The 21,032-nt window shown below is 34.1% G+C and overlaps 2 pseudogenes; both read left to right on the top strand.

The window, feature by feature from the left end:
* The first annotated feature begins 7,366 nt into the window (after positions 1-7,366).
* On the top strand, positions 7,367-8,499 carry LOC149570781 (respiratory burst oxidase homolog protein A pseudogene; annotated as a pseudogene).
* Positions 8,500-12,784: 4,285 nt separating this feature from the next.
* LOC149570780 (respiratory burst oxidase homolog protein A pseudogene) lies at positions 12,785-14,010 on the top strand (annotated as a pseudogene).
* Positions 14,011-21,032: the final 7,022 nt, after the last annotated feature.

Here is a 21,032-nt window from a genome sequence, read left to right as displayed (position 1 = left end):
AGAAAGTTTTATTAATAAGTTTAAGTCTCAATTACAATGTTCAAAATCATAAAATCAATAAACACATACATAATCATATAAGAAAATGCATAAGTACAACTAATAATATGAAAGCACATCTAATAAATAAAATCCACTGCTCATGTCACAGAGTATGTGTAAATAGATACAAGTACATCAATATACAATACAATATCTAGTAAGATCTCAAGACACATGATACATAGATACATCAAATGAGTAGAAGTCTCCAAGATAAGAATAAGAATGATAATGATACAACTATATCAATGAGCATCCAACATGTGTCAATCTGAGGGGGGCACAAATGGTAAGAAGACACTACCTCTCGTTCGCGTGGTCACCCAATTAGGCTCCCACTCTCACCGTGCAAGAGAGATGATGTATGATCCACACAAAAATAATCAAGTCATCAAATAATCCTAGGAAATGAATCCTGATAGCCCAATACTACCTCAAAGGTAACACATACTACTCAAGAAGACAAGATAATCCAAAAAGAAAGAACACTGAATCCAATGCCAACACCGCATAACAAAACATCATGCATATACCAAATATAAATATACATATTCCATCAATTTCTCTTGTTTAGTTTGGGTCATAAGGATGTGTTTAGAAATAAAAGTAAGAATATACATATTAATATAAATTGTTATACTATTATACTTATTTAAAGCAATAAGTATTTAAATATCCAATCTCTTTGTATATAAAATATCATGCAATGTTATCACGTTATTAATTTAAATTATCTTAAATCATAAATGATTTAATCAATAACATAAATATATATTAGATAAAATATTAATATCAATTTCATTTCTAAAATATTAATTTGATTTATATTTAAGTCCAACATTAACATTTACTTTTCCTTTAATTCATAATGCAACTAGAGATAAAATTGTAAATTTAATTGAATTATTTATATTTTCTCTCATAAAGTCAAATAGTTATTAACTACATGAGTACAAAGTAAACTCTACCACAACTTCTCTTAAAATATAATAAGATTATAAAAAAATATTTATTAACTTCCTTCTTGCATTAATAACTATAAAAATCATTTATGTGCAACTAAGAGTTTAACTAGACTTAAAGAATCACTAATACTAACATTCACTTTATAACTAAATGAGCAGTATTAATTTAATTCAAAATTAATTAATAATTATTATTTTATTTTATTTCTAAATTTTTTTAAAAAAAAATCCAAAATTAATAATTAATCATTAAAAAAGGTTTTCTTAAAAAAAGATAAATAAATTTGAAAATTAAACTAAATTTTTATAAAATAAAAATGCACATGCAATTAGTATTTTTGTATGTCTTTGATCTCTCAAATCATGCAACCATACTATGGTTAGTTTACTATTTTTAGCATATTTATTTTCACATGTATGTATGTATTTAGTTACAACATGCTTTCTTCTCAATTAATTTTTTTCTTTCTAAATAAATATTACAATTAAATTATCTTAGCTATAAGAAGGATATTCATCTATATTTAGAAAATTTATGATAATCACATAGTTCTAATAAAAAATTTAAAGTTGAAACCCTTACTGTTCAATTTATTGTTTTCTTCCAATTTTCTACAATCAAATTTTTTCTATATTAAAAAGGGTTTCATAAGAATATAATCATAATAAATTTTTGCAATTTTTTTGCAGTCAAGTTTTCTTGATTAATAAATTTTTCCTTTTCAAAATCTACAACATAATTCTTTATCCAAAAATCAATATAGAAAATTAATAAGCATTATGCAAGCACACAGGAAGACACAAAGCATATAGATCTTTCAATAAAATTCTACAATGAGTTTTCAAACCCTACTTCAAAACCACAACTAAAATATAAGACAATTTTTGAATGCATGAAAATTCAAACCCTCTAAAACTTTCAACAATTCTTTTGATTCAATTATGAATTTTAGCTCCCTAAACCTATGTGTGTAGAAATGAGCTCAAATCTCTTAATAAAGAGTTCAACTCTACCTAGGGTTTCAGATTTTTGAACATGTAAAGGACTCTCGTTAAAATAATCTTTTACTATTTAATCCTTTCATGCACACTTAAAAGAACTTTTTAATTAAAATATTCTTTTATATTTTATTTTCCTCCAATTTATTAATTAGTGCCTGCCTTTAGGGCTTGACTAGCTATAGTTGAGTTTATTGTCGGCTTTGGGGCTACCCCCTACTCTCCTATAATGTCATTATTGCTTCACCACCCACCAGGCCGTGAGGTTTTCTCGACAGGTGAAGAAAGGGAAATAGAAGATTGGGAGGGATCAGACGATGTTATTAAAGATGAATCATCTAATTTCAAATTTGGGTTCGACTTGTCTGATTCAACTGAAGCATAGTACATTATTTAAATTAATAATAATAATCAAAGCTCATTATTTAAATGTATCTCTAATTTAATTATTATTAAATAAATAATTATAATAAACCAATATTAAATCTTTAATATTTTAATATTTTAATTCACTTTTTGTCCAACTTCTTAAATTAGACTTTTAAATTAAATCTTTTAATCTAAAGTACATATTAATTTATAATTAATTAAATATAATCATATTCTAATTTATCTTTAACCACATTTTCTAAATTTATACTTCTAAATTTAGACATCTCAATTTAGACTTCTAATTTTTAATTTTATTTTTTTTAACGGTAAATGGCCAAGGCCTTGATTGATTTTATTAAAAAAGATAACAGTTTACAATAGCTTATCTCCATTCAAATAGGCATTGGTAGGAAAGAACAGAGAAGAAAACCTCCAGTCTAGCCTAGGACAGATGTCCTATATTATTACATTTTAAAAGGGGCATACCCTAGTGGAGTTTTGAAAATAAATTAACATTAACATTTTTATTTATAAATACATAGTGGACAGGGGCATACCCCTAATGTTAGGAGACAATGACCCATAAATCACATCATATACACAACTACAACCCTCATAAGGAGATGACCTTTGAGTATAGGAATATTTCTTGGATCAATCCCTCATCTTTCCTATTCAATCTTAAAACATTTGTTAGACAAACATAGAAATAAACCAAATAAAACACCTCACCAACCTTAATGCCAAGGAGGCTAAATTCCCAATTAAAATGGATAACAATTACCAATGTCATAAGATCAAATTATAAAAAGATTAAAACAAAAGGAGACAATGTAATAAACCTAACATAACTGTCGAAAAGAAAAGGAGATAGAGAAATCCCAAGAAGGGCTAACAATCATTCCCGATGTAAGAGATCTAATAAACAAGCCAATATATCTAATGAGGGAATAATAACATCAAGTTTCTTAAAGCTTTTGAAAATACTAAGGCATATAAGCACCTTTAGTACCTCAGTGAAATGATAGAACACCACAAAGCAAGTAAAATAGAGCGCTTAATAGATCTAACTATAATAACAGCAAATCACCATAGACAGATAATGGATAACCATAATACTACCATAGCTTGCAATCCTCATAATCCGCTGAATCATATTGCTTACTTACATTGCACAAAAGAGATTTTTAATTCATTTAAACCTTAATTTCACTATATTCCTAAGATTAATTAAAGACTACTCTAGAGACTTCAAAACCAACAATAGAGTGTGGAATCTGTTTCACATAGCTAATCCAGGCTCCCCATCTTTTTTAGAAATACAGAATAAAATTTAAGAATTTCATAAATGTTAATTTCAAAAGTAATCCCCAGCTCTGGCATAAAGAACTAATAGCTAAACTAAAACATGAAATAAAGATTGTCATAAATTATCCTATGCAGATCCATTTGCCAGGGAGGCAAGGTAGCATTTGACCTACCAAAAAATTTAGGGAGCTTCATAATACACTCACCAGTCCTAGAAAAGGGGATCTAACCATTTAATATTCATAATTGAGACAAACTAGAAGGAAAGAGATCACTGAAAATGGCAGACAAGCATAGACCTCAACAACAACAAAGAATCCATATCTTGAGAGAAGTCTCCTTTTAATCAGCTGAAATTACTCCTAACTAAACCATATGATCTAAATTTCTATCTAAAAGGAACCAAGGCCCTACTTGAATGGAACTAGCCAACCAAATAGTTACATTCCATTAAATACGAAAAGTAAAATTAACCCTAAATGATAGAACAAGTGCATACATAAAGAAACCATTAGCAAACTAGGGGGAAGTCCAAATACCAACTACTGTATATTAATATTGTTAAAAAAATACATAATATAGAGTCTTAGGTATTTAATCCAAGAGAAGAAAAATCTCAAACTTATGAATTTACTACAAAAACTGACACTATCGCGGATGATTAAGTTTACTATCATACCAATAGCTATCAAATAGACTAAGAAACCCTATAGTACTAACCCTAAACCATGGCGAACTTTCCTCGGTCAAGTTGGGCCCCTGCCACACTTCCAGTACACCATAATCACTTCAGGGATGTTGTTGGGCTGCTCCACATAGTAGTTTGGAAAAAAATTGAAGTTAGACTTCGCTCAGCTAGTTTTCTCGGCATTTGGTGTACAAAAGTCTAGGTCATTGAGGTTGTCAAATGTCACCCTTGGTTGAATGTATGCATTGAAGATGTGAAGATAGTTGAGAAGCCACTCCTTGCCCTCATCTGCAATGATCCCTACCACCTCAGGAGAAAGTTCAAACTGGCCTCCATTTTAAGCCACTCTCGAGAAAAGGCTAAACCCTTGTGAATGACCAGGGAAGGATGATGATATGCAGTTTCTAAGTTTGGTTGCCCCAAGGGAAGATTCATATACTTCTCTAGAAGGGGAATCCAAAATTTTTTATCCATGTTGTATACCGCTTGTTCCAAGCCCTTTCTCCAGGTAGGGACAAACATATCTCTACAAAGCCAAATAATATCCTTTGCACCCACTTTGGTTCTTGTCAAGCAGCCAATAAAAGACCCTATGATATCACAATTGGTTCTCCAAGTGTATTCATAATCAAAGACTCCCTCCCCCAAACCTCAGCTAATTGCAATTTGAGACATGTCATTCAGAGGATATAAAATTCAATTCCACCTTTTTGGTTTTACTGACCCATGGAATGCCATGGTTTGACTTTTAGTATCATGAAATAGATAAAAATTTGAATTCATGGTTAACAACAACAATGAAAGGGAAATGCACTAATGGGGGCTCCAAATAAAACAAATGGAATCATCTCGAAGAAAACATGTGAATTATAGTCGTGATGTCAAAGAGATGATATCATTTATTGGTGATAGAGTGTAAAGTACGTAGACATGGGAATCACCATAAGAGGAGGCATAATTACATAGTACTTAATGAAGCCTAAAATTTTGGCTATCGTAGTAATGATAAGGAACGTGAAAAAACCAGTCGAGGGATGAAAATTATCAAATAAAATGTATCTTAGGATGAATGATTATATATAACATTACACTTAGGGAGTAAAACAAAGTGGACCTACCTAAATTATTAAGTGTAAAGACTCACCCTCAACATAGAACTATCAAGTAAATATTAAAAATTTTAATCTTACTATTAAAAAGAATTTATAAAAGAGGGGACATGAATAGAGCAAAGTACAAATCTAGAGAGGTGGAGAATAGCCATTATTGAAAATCAACGAATTGACTCCATTTGCTCTCGATTTTGCTAGCTGATCCTCAAATTGGTTGCCTTCCCTATATATATGACAAATCCTATAATCTTTGAGATTGTCTATTAGGGAAAGAACCTTCTCTAGTTGGGAATTGAGAACCCAATTAGGGGTTGACCTTTTCCTGATGGCATTCAAAACAATTTGGGAGTCTCCCTCAATAACAACTTTAGTTAATTTAAGTTTAAGACATAACTGAATACCTTGATATAGGGCTTCAAGTTCTACTAGGTTGTTGGAGGTTAGATGTATTGACATAGCTTTATTAGCTATCCAACACCCAATGCCATTATTTATAAGGCATCTGATGCCTACTATACTTGGGTTACCACAAGCAACTCTGTTGAAATTCAACTTAACCTAGCCGGTGGGTGGCAGCTCCCATCTATAGTTTTTCCTAGCCTCCCTATTATTCTTTGAGTAAAATAAGGTGGGATTAATCAAATTAGGCCAAGATTTATTCATGATTCCATCCCAATTTGAGAAAGAACCTTCCTCTAGCAACGAGTTTCTTAAATAAGAGTTGGTGCTTTTTACAATACTAGCTTCTATTTTGGAAATAAAATCTTCATAACTAAATTCCAAATTTTGAAAGATGTGATGATTCCTTTCCTTCCAGATTTCCTAGGCCATAATCGAGGGGGAGATGTTCCAAAGCTTACTATAAACACCCTTCACTAGATTCATGGGCCAACCTCTAAGTAAATTAGATAAGGATTTGGGGAAGGGGGAAGACCAACCCAACATCTGCCTGAGCTACTCCCAACAGCTTTGGGAGTGGGTGCAGTTAAGAAAAAGAAGGTCTGAGTCTTTGGTGCTTGTTTTGCAAAGAACAAACCTAGAAGGACCTTGGATACCGAGAATGTATAATCTGTCCATAGTTAGAATCCTATTTTGGACGACTAACCATAGGAAGAAACCTACTTTTGGGAGACAAGAAGGGTCCTAATAGAGCTTTAAAGGGATATCCACCAAATTTGGTTTGTGAGCTTCTAGAATGGCCTTGTATCCATTTTTAACATTATATTTCCCATCGTTAGATGCTGCCCAAATTAAGATGTCTTTCTTGTCAGATTGCTTAAGATTCCTATCTTCTAGAATCTTCTCAAAATGATTGAGCTCCTCAACATCAAAAACCAAACCATTCAGAGATTTCCATATCCATTTTGGGGTTCCATCTGTATGTACCAAGGTCTTTGTTGCCTGAATTTAAGTCACCCATTTTTTTGGTAATATTGAGTCATATACTCATCAAGTCAGTCTGGTGTCTAGGTCTAGATCTCCCCTAGGATAGGAAGTCTTTGCCAGGTTCATTTTCATTTGCCATCTTGTTTCAAGATGGTTGGGTTATTATCAGAGTTTCATTTCTTTGGGTAGGTTGTAGATCCTAACTCGATAGAGACTTGTACTTCAATGGATGTTTATTCACATTATTTTAGCACTCCAAGATATGAGGTGTGAATGTTACTGAACAATTGGATTCTCGATCTTCCTTCCAAAGGCGACTGTCATATTGAAACAAGAGATGCTATTGCATGGCACGTCAAAAGGTTAGAAATTGGTGAACAAAGAAAGGCCTTGGAGTCTTTATCAAGAAAGCTCGAGCCACAACTTATATGAAGTACCCGCATCAAGTCCCCTAGCTCATATTTGTGTGTGATGTTTATGTTGAGGCCACAAGCATGAACAAGACATTTGATTCTAGCATGAAAGCTTCCATCACACCAAGATTATACATTGATGGTCCATATGGATCGACAACGCAAGATTATAGCAAATGTGAAGTGATACTTCTTATTGGACTTGGTATAGGCGCTACCCCTTTCATCAACATCCTCGAGAACATTGCCAATAACTTCAACAACCCTCCTCCTGCTTACCATATGGATGATATAGAACAAGGAAGAAAAACTGGATTAAAAGAGCAAAACTCATTTGAATGGTTTAAAAGCATCATGGAAAAGGGTTTGATATCTGTGACAACTGCATCCTCTGCTCCATTTTTATCTGTATCTGCAACATCAACTATAATGGAAAATCAACTGAATTTGTTCTCAATGCATTATATAATGATTTTCCAAGATAGTGCACATCATGTGGGATGCGCTTTAGATATCAAGAAGAGCACAGCCATCACATGGATTGGCATGTGTCTAGAAATAGAACCATTTCAAAGAGTCGCAAGCAAAAGTCTCTGCAATCCACATCTTGTAAATGGTTTATGAGCACTACAAAATGGCTCAACTAGATAGACAATTCGGCAACTGAGGTTGTTCCTGCCTTTTCTCCTATGGAAATGATTTTGGATAAAAAAGACAATGAGGTATTTGCAGTTCCTATAGATGATGATCAGAGTGTTTGTGTACTTTGTGGAGAACTATTTAAATTCTTCTACAGTGATGAAACAGATGAGTGGATGTATAAGGGGGCAGTTTACATGAATGTCCCTAGTGAAAGCACAAAAAGCATGGGCGGGTCTCCACTGGGTCCTATTGTACATGCTAAGTGCAGGTCAAAATTTGCAGGAGTTAATTTTGCAGATTCTAAGGAGGATGAATTGGAAGGTAATGGCGATTCTGAATGAAGTTGTAGAACTAGATCCCAAACCCATGATAGAAATGCACAATTATCTGACAAGTGTTTACGAGGAAGGGGATGCTCGATCTGTCTTAATAACGATGGTGCAGGCTTTGCACCATGCCAAAAGAGGAGTCGACATCTTCTCTAGAACATCGGTAAGAACACATTTTGCAAGGCTTAATTGGCACAAGTCTTCCCCAAATTAGTCCTGAGACATCGAGGTGCAAGAATCTGAGTCTTTTATTGTGGGCCAATTGTTCTGGCCAAAGAACTAAATATGTTGTGTAAGAAATTCACAAGAATATCAAGCATTGTTTCATTTCATTGAAGTCCCAACCATCTAACCCATGTCACAACTAATGTTCATCTTCTCCTAAAAGTGAGAGTGAGTAATTGACCTGAAGGAATCGAATTTTTATAAAGGACACGTGGAAGGTGTTAAGTCATCACATAGATGCCTCCGTGAAAATTATTAAAATGCACTCTATAGGGAGAATTATAAAGTATAGAGAATATTTTAAATATGGGAAGACCAATAGGCAGAGGATTTATCAAAGTCAATTTTTGCAACTGAAAGGCCAAGGTTACAAAATTAGAATAGTCATGAAGAACTGAAGAGTCATCTTGGAGAGCTATTTATTGTAAACTCTTTTCTTGAAAGGGGGGTCTTCTTCTTGACTGGATACAGTCAGAGAGCTGGAACAGAAGAGAGGGCATTTTAGTTTAGATATTTTATTGCATTGCATATAGGTTTTGTTTCTTCTGCATATAGTCAGAGAGCTGGAGTAGAGGAAAGAGCATTCAATTTTTTGCATTTTCATTCATGCATCAGAGATGGATATTTTGGTTCTTTGTAATAGATTTGGCTGTAGATTGTAAGCAAATGTAATCCGAATCTTATGTTTGTTGTGTTCAAAACAAGAAAGGTTTTGTTATGAATCAGAGCATTTAGGCATCACTTTTCTAATTACTTCCAATTAGAGTATTGTTATAATTACTCTTAAGCACTTTCTTGCATTCTCAGCTAAATGTTGAATGGGTGATAGATCAGAGTACTTTCATCTGTTCATGTTGCAAAGTTTTAGATGTTTAATCTTCTTTTGAATTTTATGTTGCTGCATTTGCATAACCAACAACATTATTGCATCACCAATGCCGAGGAGTCATAAGATGTGTGAGTTCTTGAAGTTGGCTAGGTTTAGGATCTAAATTTTTCCTGAGTTAATCTTGCCGAGGATTGAATCAATTTTCCTCTTTCGTTCTCGGGTTAAGAACGCACCCAGTTAGTTTAGGCAATAAACAAATTCATTGCATATCATTTCGTAAGGGAGCTGTACCTTCAAATTCAGAGGAAATATATCAATCTCATGATAGATTATCCAACTGTTGGCATCTAATTATTCTTTCAGATTTGGGCATTTTGAAAATTTATTTAAAAGGACAATTTCTTTACCAACAGATTTTTGGCGACTCCGCTGGGGACTGGAAAAGAAGATCAGTGTTTAGATTTTACTTCCTCAGTATTATTGTTATCTCTGCAAGAAGTTGGTGACTCCATTTTTATTCTCATATTTTCTGGTTGAAGAGTCCAATGCTTTTATTCTCAGAAACTTTATTATCTTGCAAGAGATTGGCGACTCCATTGTAAAAAGATCATGCCTATTAGAACAGATTTTTGAAGAACTTGCTGAAAAATTGGTTGCTCATGATCGAGGTAACATCATTATGTTTCCATAAATTTGATTCAGATTTCTATTATTCTGTTGTGCAAATAATATCAGGAAATGTATCGAGGTCAAATTCCTCTGAGAAATGATTTAAAATATAAAAAGAGACTTTCACCATCTGTTGAAGAGATTGTGATTGATGATGATCCTATGCTTCAACAACTCTGGAGTAAATTTAAAGAGAGTATCAGTTATGCCACAAGAAATAACTTGAGTATAGCTCAAGACCATCAGTCTAGAGAATTGTGGAAGCTGATTGAAAAGAGATTCTATGTTCTCCAGGAGTTCAGACATAAATGCACTGATGCGAGTTCTAAAAAGGATACTTTATCTCCTCCCATCTTCACTGCTTTAAGAGAGCCTAAATTTTCTTCATCCTCGATGTTACCATGGATGAGCCATCAACATGAAGAAAGTAATCAGCATGAAAAGCATTTCCAGCCTGAAACATCACAAGAAGAAGAAAAGGTTGTTACTATTCCTTGCTTCTCAATAGTATTTCCTATGGAGTCATTGGTTACACCTTTAGAGTCATCATTTAAGGTTGGAAAAGAGACTTGTTCTCCTAATATTGAGCCTGATGCAGTAAGTATGAATCTAGAGCCATTCTTAGAACTGCAAACAAAGGAATCAATTTTGGTCCAGCATGCTGAAATCATTGAAGTTGCAGAAAGCATTCCTAAGGTGGATAGAATCAATAAGCAGAATGAAGAGATCATATCAACCAATGGTTTGAGTTCTGAACAACAAGAGAAGCCTGATTTCCTAGAAGCACAACTTTCAATGAATGATGAAAGCTTTCTCAATGATGAAGAATTGGTAAGAACAGTTAACAAAGAATTTTCTTTCATGCCTTCATTTACCTCTAATTTTAAAAGTTCCAAATTTGAAGAAAATAAGGATAAACTTTTGCATGAAGTTTTTGTTGAAGATAATCAGATAGTTAATACATCTCTGGAACATAAAGAGAATATGATTGAAGAGATGAAGAGTAAAATCAAAATAGAAGTAGATGGGGATCTTGTTCCAAAATGTTGTCTTCCTAAAAATCAACCTGAAACTAATGTGCTAGCTGCATTATGTTTTAGTAGTTATCGTACTAAATCTGAGAATGTAGATGTTGAAGAAGAAAAGATTTCAGTAACTAGTGAAGTGGTGAAACGTCATATGAAAGATAGAGAAATAGATGAGGACTTTCATAATCCTGAAATGAAGAATGATCAATTCATGGTATCAGCTAAACGTGGATCTTCTATAGTAATTTCAAATTCAGAGGAATATTTTTCAGAATTAACAAATGCTAGATATATAGAGGATGTTTCAGTTCTGGTAGAGTCTATGGGTAATAAAGAATCATCCAGTTTTAGCCCAGGCTTCAAATCTGAAATTAACAATGCTTGTAACCATTTTGATGCTAGTATTCTTGATGATTTTGTTGGCAATGAGATAAACGTATGTGATTGTTTTCTAGCAGTATATCCACAACTTGATGATTGTCCTTATCCTTCACAAAAGAAGTTAGAATGCGTGGAAAATAGGGATGCATTTTTCAGCTCTGGTTCAGAATCAGAATTTGTCTTTGACAGTGCTTGCAAACGGTATGATGACATTTCTCTCCTAAAAGATTTGCAATGTTCTGACTTTGTTAATTCTAATTTGAAAGTTGATATCTCTACTAATGATGATAAAAAAGAAAATGAAGATAATAATGCTGAAAAAGATGAAATGAATTATATTTCAGTAGTGCATCCAGAATATGTCAAATATTTTCTTCCATCACAGAAGTTTGAGTACGCAAGGAAGGATCTACATGGAAGCATAGATGAATCAAAGGTCTATAATGAGGCATGGCTATTTGGAAAGATCTTGTGGGTCACCATGTTGCAAAAGGCTTTGGGGCTTAAGTTCAATAGTGAAGGAGTAGCTAAAGATTACCTATGTTGTTTCAAATTGATGAAGCGTCTTCCTCTATTCAGAAGAGGTTCATACTTTTCTCTTCTCGTGAATAGCCACATATGAATCTTTCTTTATTGTTGGTCCTGCTAGTGAGGTTTCCTCACCTTTTGTAAATAAGTTTTCTTTCCAATTTTGGCATGTCTAGTGTAGCTTCTTCTTGCTTAGTTGTTGTTGTTGTTGTTTTCTCTTGCTTTGTTTCAGTTTTCCCTACTCCCCTTTGCCCTCCCTGTATGCATTCTCTCATTGATCTTTGGTCTAGACTCCATAACCCAATGGATAAAGGCACTTGTTTTACCAGAGATGTTGGATTCTCTATGCACTTTGTAGTACATATTCCCTAGTTAGAGCCAGCTATTGCCTGAATTTAAGTCAGCCATTTTTTTGGCAATATTGAGTCATATACTCATCAAGTTAGTTTGGTGTCTAGGTCTAGATCTCCCCTAGGATAGGAAGTCTTTGCTGGGTTCATTTTCATTTTCCATCTTGTTTCAAGCTGGTTGGGTTATTATCAGAGTTTCATTTCTTTGGGTAGGTTGTAGATCCTAACCCAATAGAGACTTTTACTTCAATGGATGTTTATTCATATTATTTTAGCACTCCAAGATATGAGGTGTGAATGTTGCTAAATAATTGGATTCTTGGCCTTCTTTCCAAAGGTGACTGTCATATTGAAACAAGAGATGCTATTGCATGGCACATCAAAAGGTTAGAAATTGGTGAACAAAGAAAGGCCTTGGAGTCTTTATCAAGAAAGCTCGAGCCACAACTTATATGAAGTACCCGCATCAAGTCCCTTAGATCACATTTGTGTGTGATGTTTACATTGAGGCCACAAGCATGAACAAGACATTTGATTCTAGCATGAAAGCTTCCATCACACCAAGATTATACATTGATGGTCCATATGGATTGACAATGCAAGATTATAGCAAATGTGAAGTGATACTTCTTATTGGACTTAGTATAGGCACTGCCTCTTTCATCAGCATCCTTGAGAACATTGCCAATAACTTCAACAACCCTCCTCCTACTTACCATATGGATGATATAGAGCAAGGAAGAAAAATTGGATTAAAAGAGCAAAACTCATTTGAATGGTTCAAAAACATCATGGAAAAAGGTTTGATATCTGTGATAGCTGCATCCTTTGCTCCATTTTTATCTGTATCTGCAACATCAGCTGTAATGGCAAATCAACTGAATCTATTCTCAATGCATTATATAATGATTTTCCAAGACAGTGCACATCATGTGGGATGCACTTCAGATATCAAGAAGAGCACAGCCATCACATGGATAAGCATGTGTCTAGAAATAGAACCATTTCAAAGAGTCGCAAGAAAAAGTCTCTGCAATCCACATCTCGTAAATGGTTTATGAGAGCTATAGAATGGCTCAACAAGATAGACAATTCGACAGCTGAGGTTGTTCTTGCCTTTTCTCCTATAGAAATGATTTTGGATAAAAAAGACAATGAGGTATTTGTAGTTCCTGTAGATGATGATCAGAGTGTATGTGTACTTTGCAGAGAACTATTTGAATTCTTCTACAGTGATGAAATAGATGAGTGGATGCATAAGGGGGCAGTTTACATGAATGTCCTTGGTGAAAGTACAAAAGGCATGGGCGGGTCTCCACTGGGTCCTATCGTACATCCTAAGTGCAGGTCAAAATCTGCAGGAGTTAATTTTGTAGATTCTGAGGAGGATGAATTGGAAGGTAATGGTGATTCTGAATGAAGTTGCAAAACTAGATCCCAAACCCGTGATAGAAATGCACAATTATCTGACAAGTGTTTATGAGGAAGGGGATGCTCGATCTGTCTTAATAATGATGGTGCAGGCTTTGCACCATGCCAAAATAGGAGTCGACATCTTCTCTAAAACATCAGTAAGAACACATTTTGCAAGGCTCAATTGGAACAAGTCTTCCCCAAATTAGTCCTAAGACACCGAGGTGCAAGAATCAGAGTCTTTTACTGTGGGCCAATTGTTTTGTCCAAAGAACTGAATATGTTGTGTAAGAAATTCACGAGAATATTAAGAATTGTTTCATTTCATTGAAGTCCCAGCCATCTGACCCATGTCACAACTAATGTTGAAGTAATGTTCATCTTCTCCTAAAAGTGAGAGTGAGTAATCGACCTGAAGGAATCCTGAAGGAATCGGCTTTTTATAAAGGACACGTGGAAGTTGTTAAGTCATCACATAGATGCCTCCGTGAAAATTATTAAAATGCACTCTATAGGGAGAATTATAAAGTATAGAGAATATTTTAAATATGGGAAGACCAATAGGCAGAGGATTTATCAAAGTCAATTTTTGTAACTGAAAGGCCACGGTTACAAAATTGGAATAGTCATGAAGAACTGAAGAGTCATCTTGGAGAGCTATTTATTGTAAACTCTTTTCTTGAAAGGGGGGTCTTCTTCTTGACTGGATACAGTCAGAGAGCTGGAACAGAAGAGAGGGCATTTTAGTTTAGATATTTTATTGAATTGCATATAGGTTTTGTTTCTTCTGCATACAGTCAAAGAGCTGGAGTAGAGGAAAGAGCATTCAATTTTCTACTTTTTCATTCATGCATCAGAGATGGATATTTTGGTTCTTTGTAATAGATTTGGCTGTAGATTGTAAGCAAATGTAATCCGAATATTATGTTTTTTGTGTTCAAAACAAGAAAGGTTTTGTTATGAATCAGAGCATTTAGGCATCACTTTTCTGATTACTTCCAATCAGAGTATTTTTATAATCAGTCTTAAGCACTTTCTTGCATTCTTAGCTAAATGGCGAATGGGTGATAGATCAGAGTACTTTCATCTGTTCATGTTGCAAAGTTTTAGATGTTTAATCTTCTTTTGAATTTTATGTTGTTGCATTTGCATAACCAACAACATTATTGCATCACCAATGCCGAGGAGTCATAAGATGTGTGAGTTCTTGAAGTTGGCTAGGTTTAGGATCTAAATTTTGCTTGAGTTAATCTTGCCTAGGATTGACTCAATTTTCCTCTTTCGTTCTCGGGTTAAGAATGCACCCAGTTAGTTTAGGCAATAAACAAATTCATTGCATATCATTTCATAAGGGAGCTATACCTTCAAATTCAGAGGAAATCTATCAATCTCATGATAGATTATCCAACTGTTGGCATCTAATTGTTCTTTCAGATTTGGGCATTTTGAGAATTTATTTAAAAGGACAATTTGTTTACCAACAATCTTATAATCACTAACTTTGCTACCCCAAAGATTTGACAAATTATTTTTGATGTTCTGAGAGATGTTGCTGAGAGAGAGGGAAGATTTGCGATCCCAAGAATCCTCCCAAAAAAGGGCCTCATCACCCTTACCTGCATCCCAAGTTAAAAAATTACTAATAAGATTTCAACATTTTAACATGAAGTTCCAACTTTCAGATCCCTTAGGAGGAGTGATAACTCTAAAAATCGAGAGTAGATCTTTTGCATTAAGATATTTATTGTAAATAATCTTAGCCCATTTATGATTTCTTTTGTTATATAGGCACTAGATGAGTTTAGCCCCTAAGGCTTCATTTTTCCAAATTAAATTCTTAATCCCTAAGCCACCTAATTCTTTGGGTTTGCAAATACTTTTCCATTTGATGAGTGCCAACTTATTATCTTCATCCTAATCTTTCCAAAGAAAATTCCTCATTTTAGATTAAAATTTTTGGAGATTTTTCTTTGAAAGGGGGAGACAAGATAGAGGGAAAGTTGGGATTGCTAATAAGACCGCTCAAATCTTAGTGCATTTTCCTACCTTTGTGAGCCATTTATCCTTCCAATTGCAGAGTTTGGAATCTAGTTTTTCTAATGTATTGTCCCAAACCTTACTTGATTTAGTCACTTTTTCTAGGGCAATACCAAGATATTTGCAAGGGAAGGTTCCTTTCTTAAAACCCATTACCTTGCATATTTGCTACTCTAAGTCTGACTTAGTGTTAATGAAGAATATTTCTGATTTAAGTTCATTGAGCTTTTGTCCTGAGACTTCCATATATGTATTTATGATGTTTTTAAGAACATGGGCCTCTGAGACTGAACTTTCTCTTGGTAGAATAGTGTCATCAACAAACTACTGATGGGTGATATTAGGTAGATTTTTGGTGACAGTGATACCTAAGATCTTTTGTTTGTTATATGCATTTGTCACTGCTCTCCCAAAAGCCTCTGCCATGATAATGAACAGGGAAGGGGATAAAGGGTCCCCTTTTCTAATACCTTTGGATATATCAAAGAAACTTTCAGGCATCCCATTGATTAGAATGGAAATTTTAGGGGTGGATATAAATGTGAAGATTAGGTTGATCCACTAGTGAGCAAACACAAATTCTTCTAATGTCTTACACTGAAACCTCCAATCCACCATATCATATGCTTTTTGGATGTCCAATTTCATAAACATATAGGCTTCTTTGTTTGAACATGCAGAGTGGATGGTTTCCTGAATGGTGATGATACCATCTAGAATTGATCTACCTGGCATGAATCCCATTTCTTGTTCTAAGATAATCTTGGGAAGGATCTCTTTAAGCCTATTTTCAATTACCTTGGAGAAAATTTTATAGACTATATTACACCAGGCAATCGGTCTATAGTCACTAGGAGATTCTAGATCAGACTTCTTTGGGATCAGAGTGATAAATGAATGATTGATTTCAGCAAGAAGAGAACCTCCATTTCTAGATGCTTCAATAGCTCTCCATAGATCAACACCTATAATGTCCCAACACTTTTGGAAGAAAAATGCTTGGAATCCGTCTAGACCTAGATATCTATCCAAGTCCATATCGAAAACCACCTTCTTAACTTCTTCTAAGGTGATAGGTTTATTAGATTTTTGTTGTCTTCTTGAGTGAAAACTTTAGGAAGACCTTCCAGAAGTTTTGTTTGCACTATTCTGCTAGAGCCTTCATGATTATTTAGTATATTTTGGAAAATTTTAATGAAGGTTTCTGCTATTTCTCCTAGTTTTTCAGTTAGGACACATTGATGATTTTTGACACATGTGATTTTGTTCTTAGCTCTATTATATAACGTGGAGTTATGAAAGAATTTAGTATTGTGATCCCCTTCCGCTAGCCATCTTTCTCAAGATTTTTGTCTCTAGAACATCTCTTCTTTGGATATAATGTCTTCTTGCTTGGCTAGCAATTCTTTTTCAAGAATATAGCTCTTATTATCAATGCCCTTGATAATTACTTCAGAGTTTAGTTCTCTAAGTTGGTTTTCTATGTCCAATTTTTCTTTAAAGATGTTATTAAAATGTTCTTTATTCCACCTAAGGATATGTTCTTTAAGCATTCTTAGTTTGTTGACAAAGACAAACATTTTTGAGCCTTCACAACTATCTTGGGCCCACCATAGTTTAATATTATTGATGAAATTTGGGTCTATGAACCACATTTTTTTGCACTTGAATGGGTTCCTAGCCAGTTTTAGGGGCCCAGTGAATTCAAAACTAACTAAGAAGTGATCGGAACCAGCTATGGGAAAAATGGTAGATTGAATGGAAAGGTTGCCCTTATCAAGATCTCCTTTTTACATAAACCTGTGGTAATGTTCAAAGTTTAAAATCAAACCTTAATTTTAAAATCATAAATATTTATGGCCCGATTAACAATATTGACAAAAAATTAGTATGGAATGACATTGGTCATTTTATGGATAATCATGATAATCAGTTATTGTTATTAGGAGGTGATTTTAACACTATCCTAGACATCAATGAAAAGGTAGGAGGGACACAAATGATATCACAAGCATCCAAAGACTTTAAAGAATGGTGTGCTTTGCATACTTTGTTTGAAACCACAACTAATAATGGTATATATACATGGAACAATAGATAGTCCCCTAGATGCCCTTGAAGATTCTTGGAAAACAAAAGACCATAATCCTAACATCCTACTTAATTTATCTATTTCCACTGTATTTAATTTTGTTTCTTGAATTAAAACAATATCAAAATTAAAGGATTTGAGGTTATGTTTTAATAACCTCTTTTTGCTAGGGGCATTGAGACCCCTAGCATTCCAAGTAGAGATCTCCATACCTGATTGGGAAGGCACTTCCCCTTCCCATTGTAGAAAATTTGATCTATCTTTTGTTATTCCTTGCTAAGGCCATCTACTTCCCTAAGCTCCTTTAGTGATCTTCTTCCCCTTATGCCTTTTACTTTGCCACAATTGGGGGATTTGAGGCCTTCTTGAGACATATAGATACCTAGCTGATCTAGGTTAGCTTTCGCTTTCTATATTGTAACAATCTTTTCTGCTAAGGACTGTTCCTATACCTTAAGATCAACTAATGAAATTTTTTGAGGAGAGCAATCATCTCAATTAATAAAATTTGACTTGCAACCTGACTTGTTGTCATTAAATGTGACATTGTGTCTTTGCCATGTAGAAGGATCCAATATTATCATGTGGGATTGAATAGCATAGATGTCTTCTAGCTCAATATTTGATAAGTCTTTCCTGAGGTCTTCACAAGTGTAGTCTTCCCCTCCAAGTTTAAGAACCCTTTGAATAAGTTCTTCCTTTTGAGTTGCTGAAGTATTGTCAATTCTGTCTGCACTAAAAACTTGAACTAATTCATCCGCGAGTTCATCTAGATTTTCTTCTTCTGATTTTGTCATGTCAAGTTCAATATTTGCTAGTTCCAAGAAGCTTTCCTTATTCAAAAATTCTTGAAATTCTTTGATTGGTAACTTGCTTGCTTGTTCACTATCTCCTTCCCTGTGGAGATTCTTGCTGATAGGTGTGAATGGAGAGCTACTTGTTACTGCTGGAGTTTGCCAAAATTTATTACTCTTGACTGGAGAATCCAAATTATTTTCAGCCAACCCACTATGACTAAGATCTAGTGAGACTACTTCTTTTGGGATTCTTCCTCTTCATCTACCTTACAAGAAGACAACAACATGAGATTCTTGAGCTCCTCTAGTTGTCCTTTTTGGTTGTCTTCTTGTTGGTTGCCAATGATCACTTTATGATTATCAACCTCATGTGATTGATAAAATTTGTCTTTTGCACCTTTCTCAGAAGGTATATCCTTGGGTTGCTTCTGGCTGGCTATGGTGACCCTAAGAGATTCCTCTCCATAGTCCAAATTTCCTCGTTCTTGAGTAATCTTATCTTTTCTATCTCTACTTTTTTAAAAAAACTTTTCTTTGTATTCTTTCTTCGTTTCCTATTGTCCACTATGATGCTCTATAACCTAGGTCTATTGGATATGTCGGAGGAATTATTCTTGTCTCTATTAACTTCCTCTTGATAGGATTTACCATTAGATTCTAGAGGGTTCCCTTCCGATTGAGTATTCTTGTCTTCCAACTTGTCTATGCTGCCTTTGTGGCACCTTTCTTTATGCCTTGTTTTGTGATCTTCCATGATTGGCTTTGATTTAGTCAATTCTGAGTCAATTCTTATAAAGCCTTCTACTGAATCCTGTCCTTGTCAAACCATCTTGAGTTGTCTACTTATGATAAGAGGTAGAGATCTACTGAGATCTGATGTTTTGTCCAACATGTTGAAAGAATTCCTTATTTCATCATCAAGTTTGATAATATCTAATATTCTACCTTCATATTTGAGAAATTCTAAATCATACTTGGATCTATTAGTGATGAGTTTTAAATGTTTGATATTGGATTTGTTTGTTTGATAGTTGATTAGAAGTTTAACATCATTGTTTTTTTCAAAAGCCATATCCAATCCAATAAGATTTCCTAGAGATCTACCAATCCTTTTTAAGATATTAATGTGCTTTAATTCTAGAGGTACTGAGTGAACTATAAACCAAGAAGGAATTGATAAATCTAAATCACTTTCATTACAATTAGGAATCTAATCAAAGAAATAAACTGCATGACCTTTAAACATGCAATTAGAAATTTTAAGAAATTCCTTTTTAACTAATTCATCATAGCAATGGAGAGAAAGGATTCTATTAGAGAATTTATAAATACATACTTGAGTGCCACAAAACTCTTCAAACCAGTCAATCAATTTGTGCAAATTAGAAATGGGGCCATTCCAATAGGCGAAGAGGCCTACCTCTTGACATTCTTCCCATTTCTCTTTGCTGTCTTGATCACTAATGATGAGAACCATGTCTTCTAGATTTGTGAGAGAATGGTGGAGGGGTTGGGAGGGTTTAGGGTTTAGATGGGAATTTATGCTTAATCTTTGGTGCGGGGGTATATAAGTAGGAGACAATAGTGAAGATGGATGGATTGATGGTAGAGATGGAATCCCTAACTGATGAGGGAGAGAGAAACCCTCAAGTTCTAGGCAAGGAGGATTCTGGTTAAGGCTAGCATATTTGGTCAAGTTGAACATCGTAATCTATTTGTCTAGGCTTGAGACTGAGAAGATTTTGGATGACACCTCTCACCAGAATCTTACTACCATGTTCTCCTCCTTCTCCATCTGCATATTTGCCAACAAAGAAAAGTGATTTGAGGTATGGACCCTTGCTGCACCGGAGGACCCATAGTCTTTATCCTTGCTTTGGTTTCAAGGATTGAGCAGAGTTTTACCAGACAGATTGAATGGTGAGGTTGTCTCAGAGAATGTTTTCCTGAATTAGTCTTCGAATAGGGTTTGGGATGGTTCGTAAGAAACCTATGATTCACATTTTTTGCATGTCTTTTTCTACTCGCCATTTTTTTTAAAATTTTAAAATTTAGACTACTAATTTTAGACTTTTAAATTAAAGCATAAATTTAATTTTTTTTTAATGAATTAAATATTATCATTCTTAAATATTTTATTTTTAATCAAATAATATTTCATTATATGATTCCAAATATTATAATTAATTCATTTACCAAATAAATCACATAGTGAAATCCACATAAAAGCAACATTAACCAAACTCAAAATCAAACAACATAGACAAAGATAAAATTATGGGTTTTAAAAAGAGTGGAAAGCCAGTTAAGAGTCCTCCTTGTAGGACAAGTATTTAGGCTATGATTGGGATTGGACCTAATCATTATCTCCACATTCTTACCATTGATTTATTGTGATAAGGCACACTCATCTTGACAATTCAAGGA

Source organism: Cupressus sempervirens, chromosome 2 (genome assembly GCF_028749045.1).
Source record: "Cupressus sempervirens isolate cs-2001-9-10 chromosome 2, ASM2874904v1, whole genome shotgun sequence".
Taxonomy (NCBI): Eukaryota; Viridiplantae; Streptophyta; class Pinopsida; order Cupressales; family Cupressaceae; genus Cupressus; species Cupressus sempervirens.
This window is presented reverse-complemented; position numbering and strand designations above follow the sequence as displayed.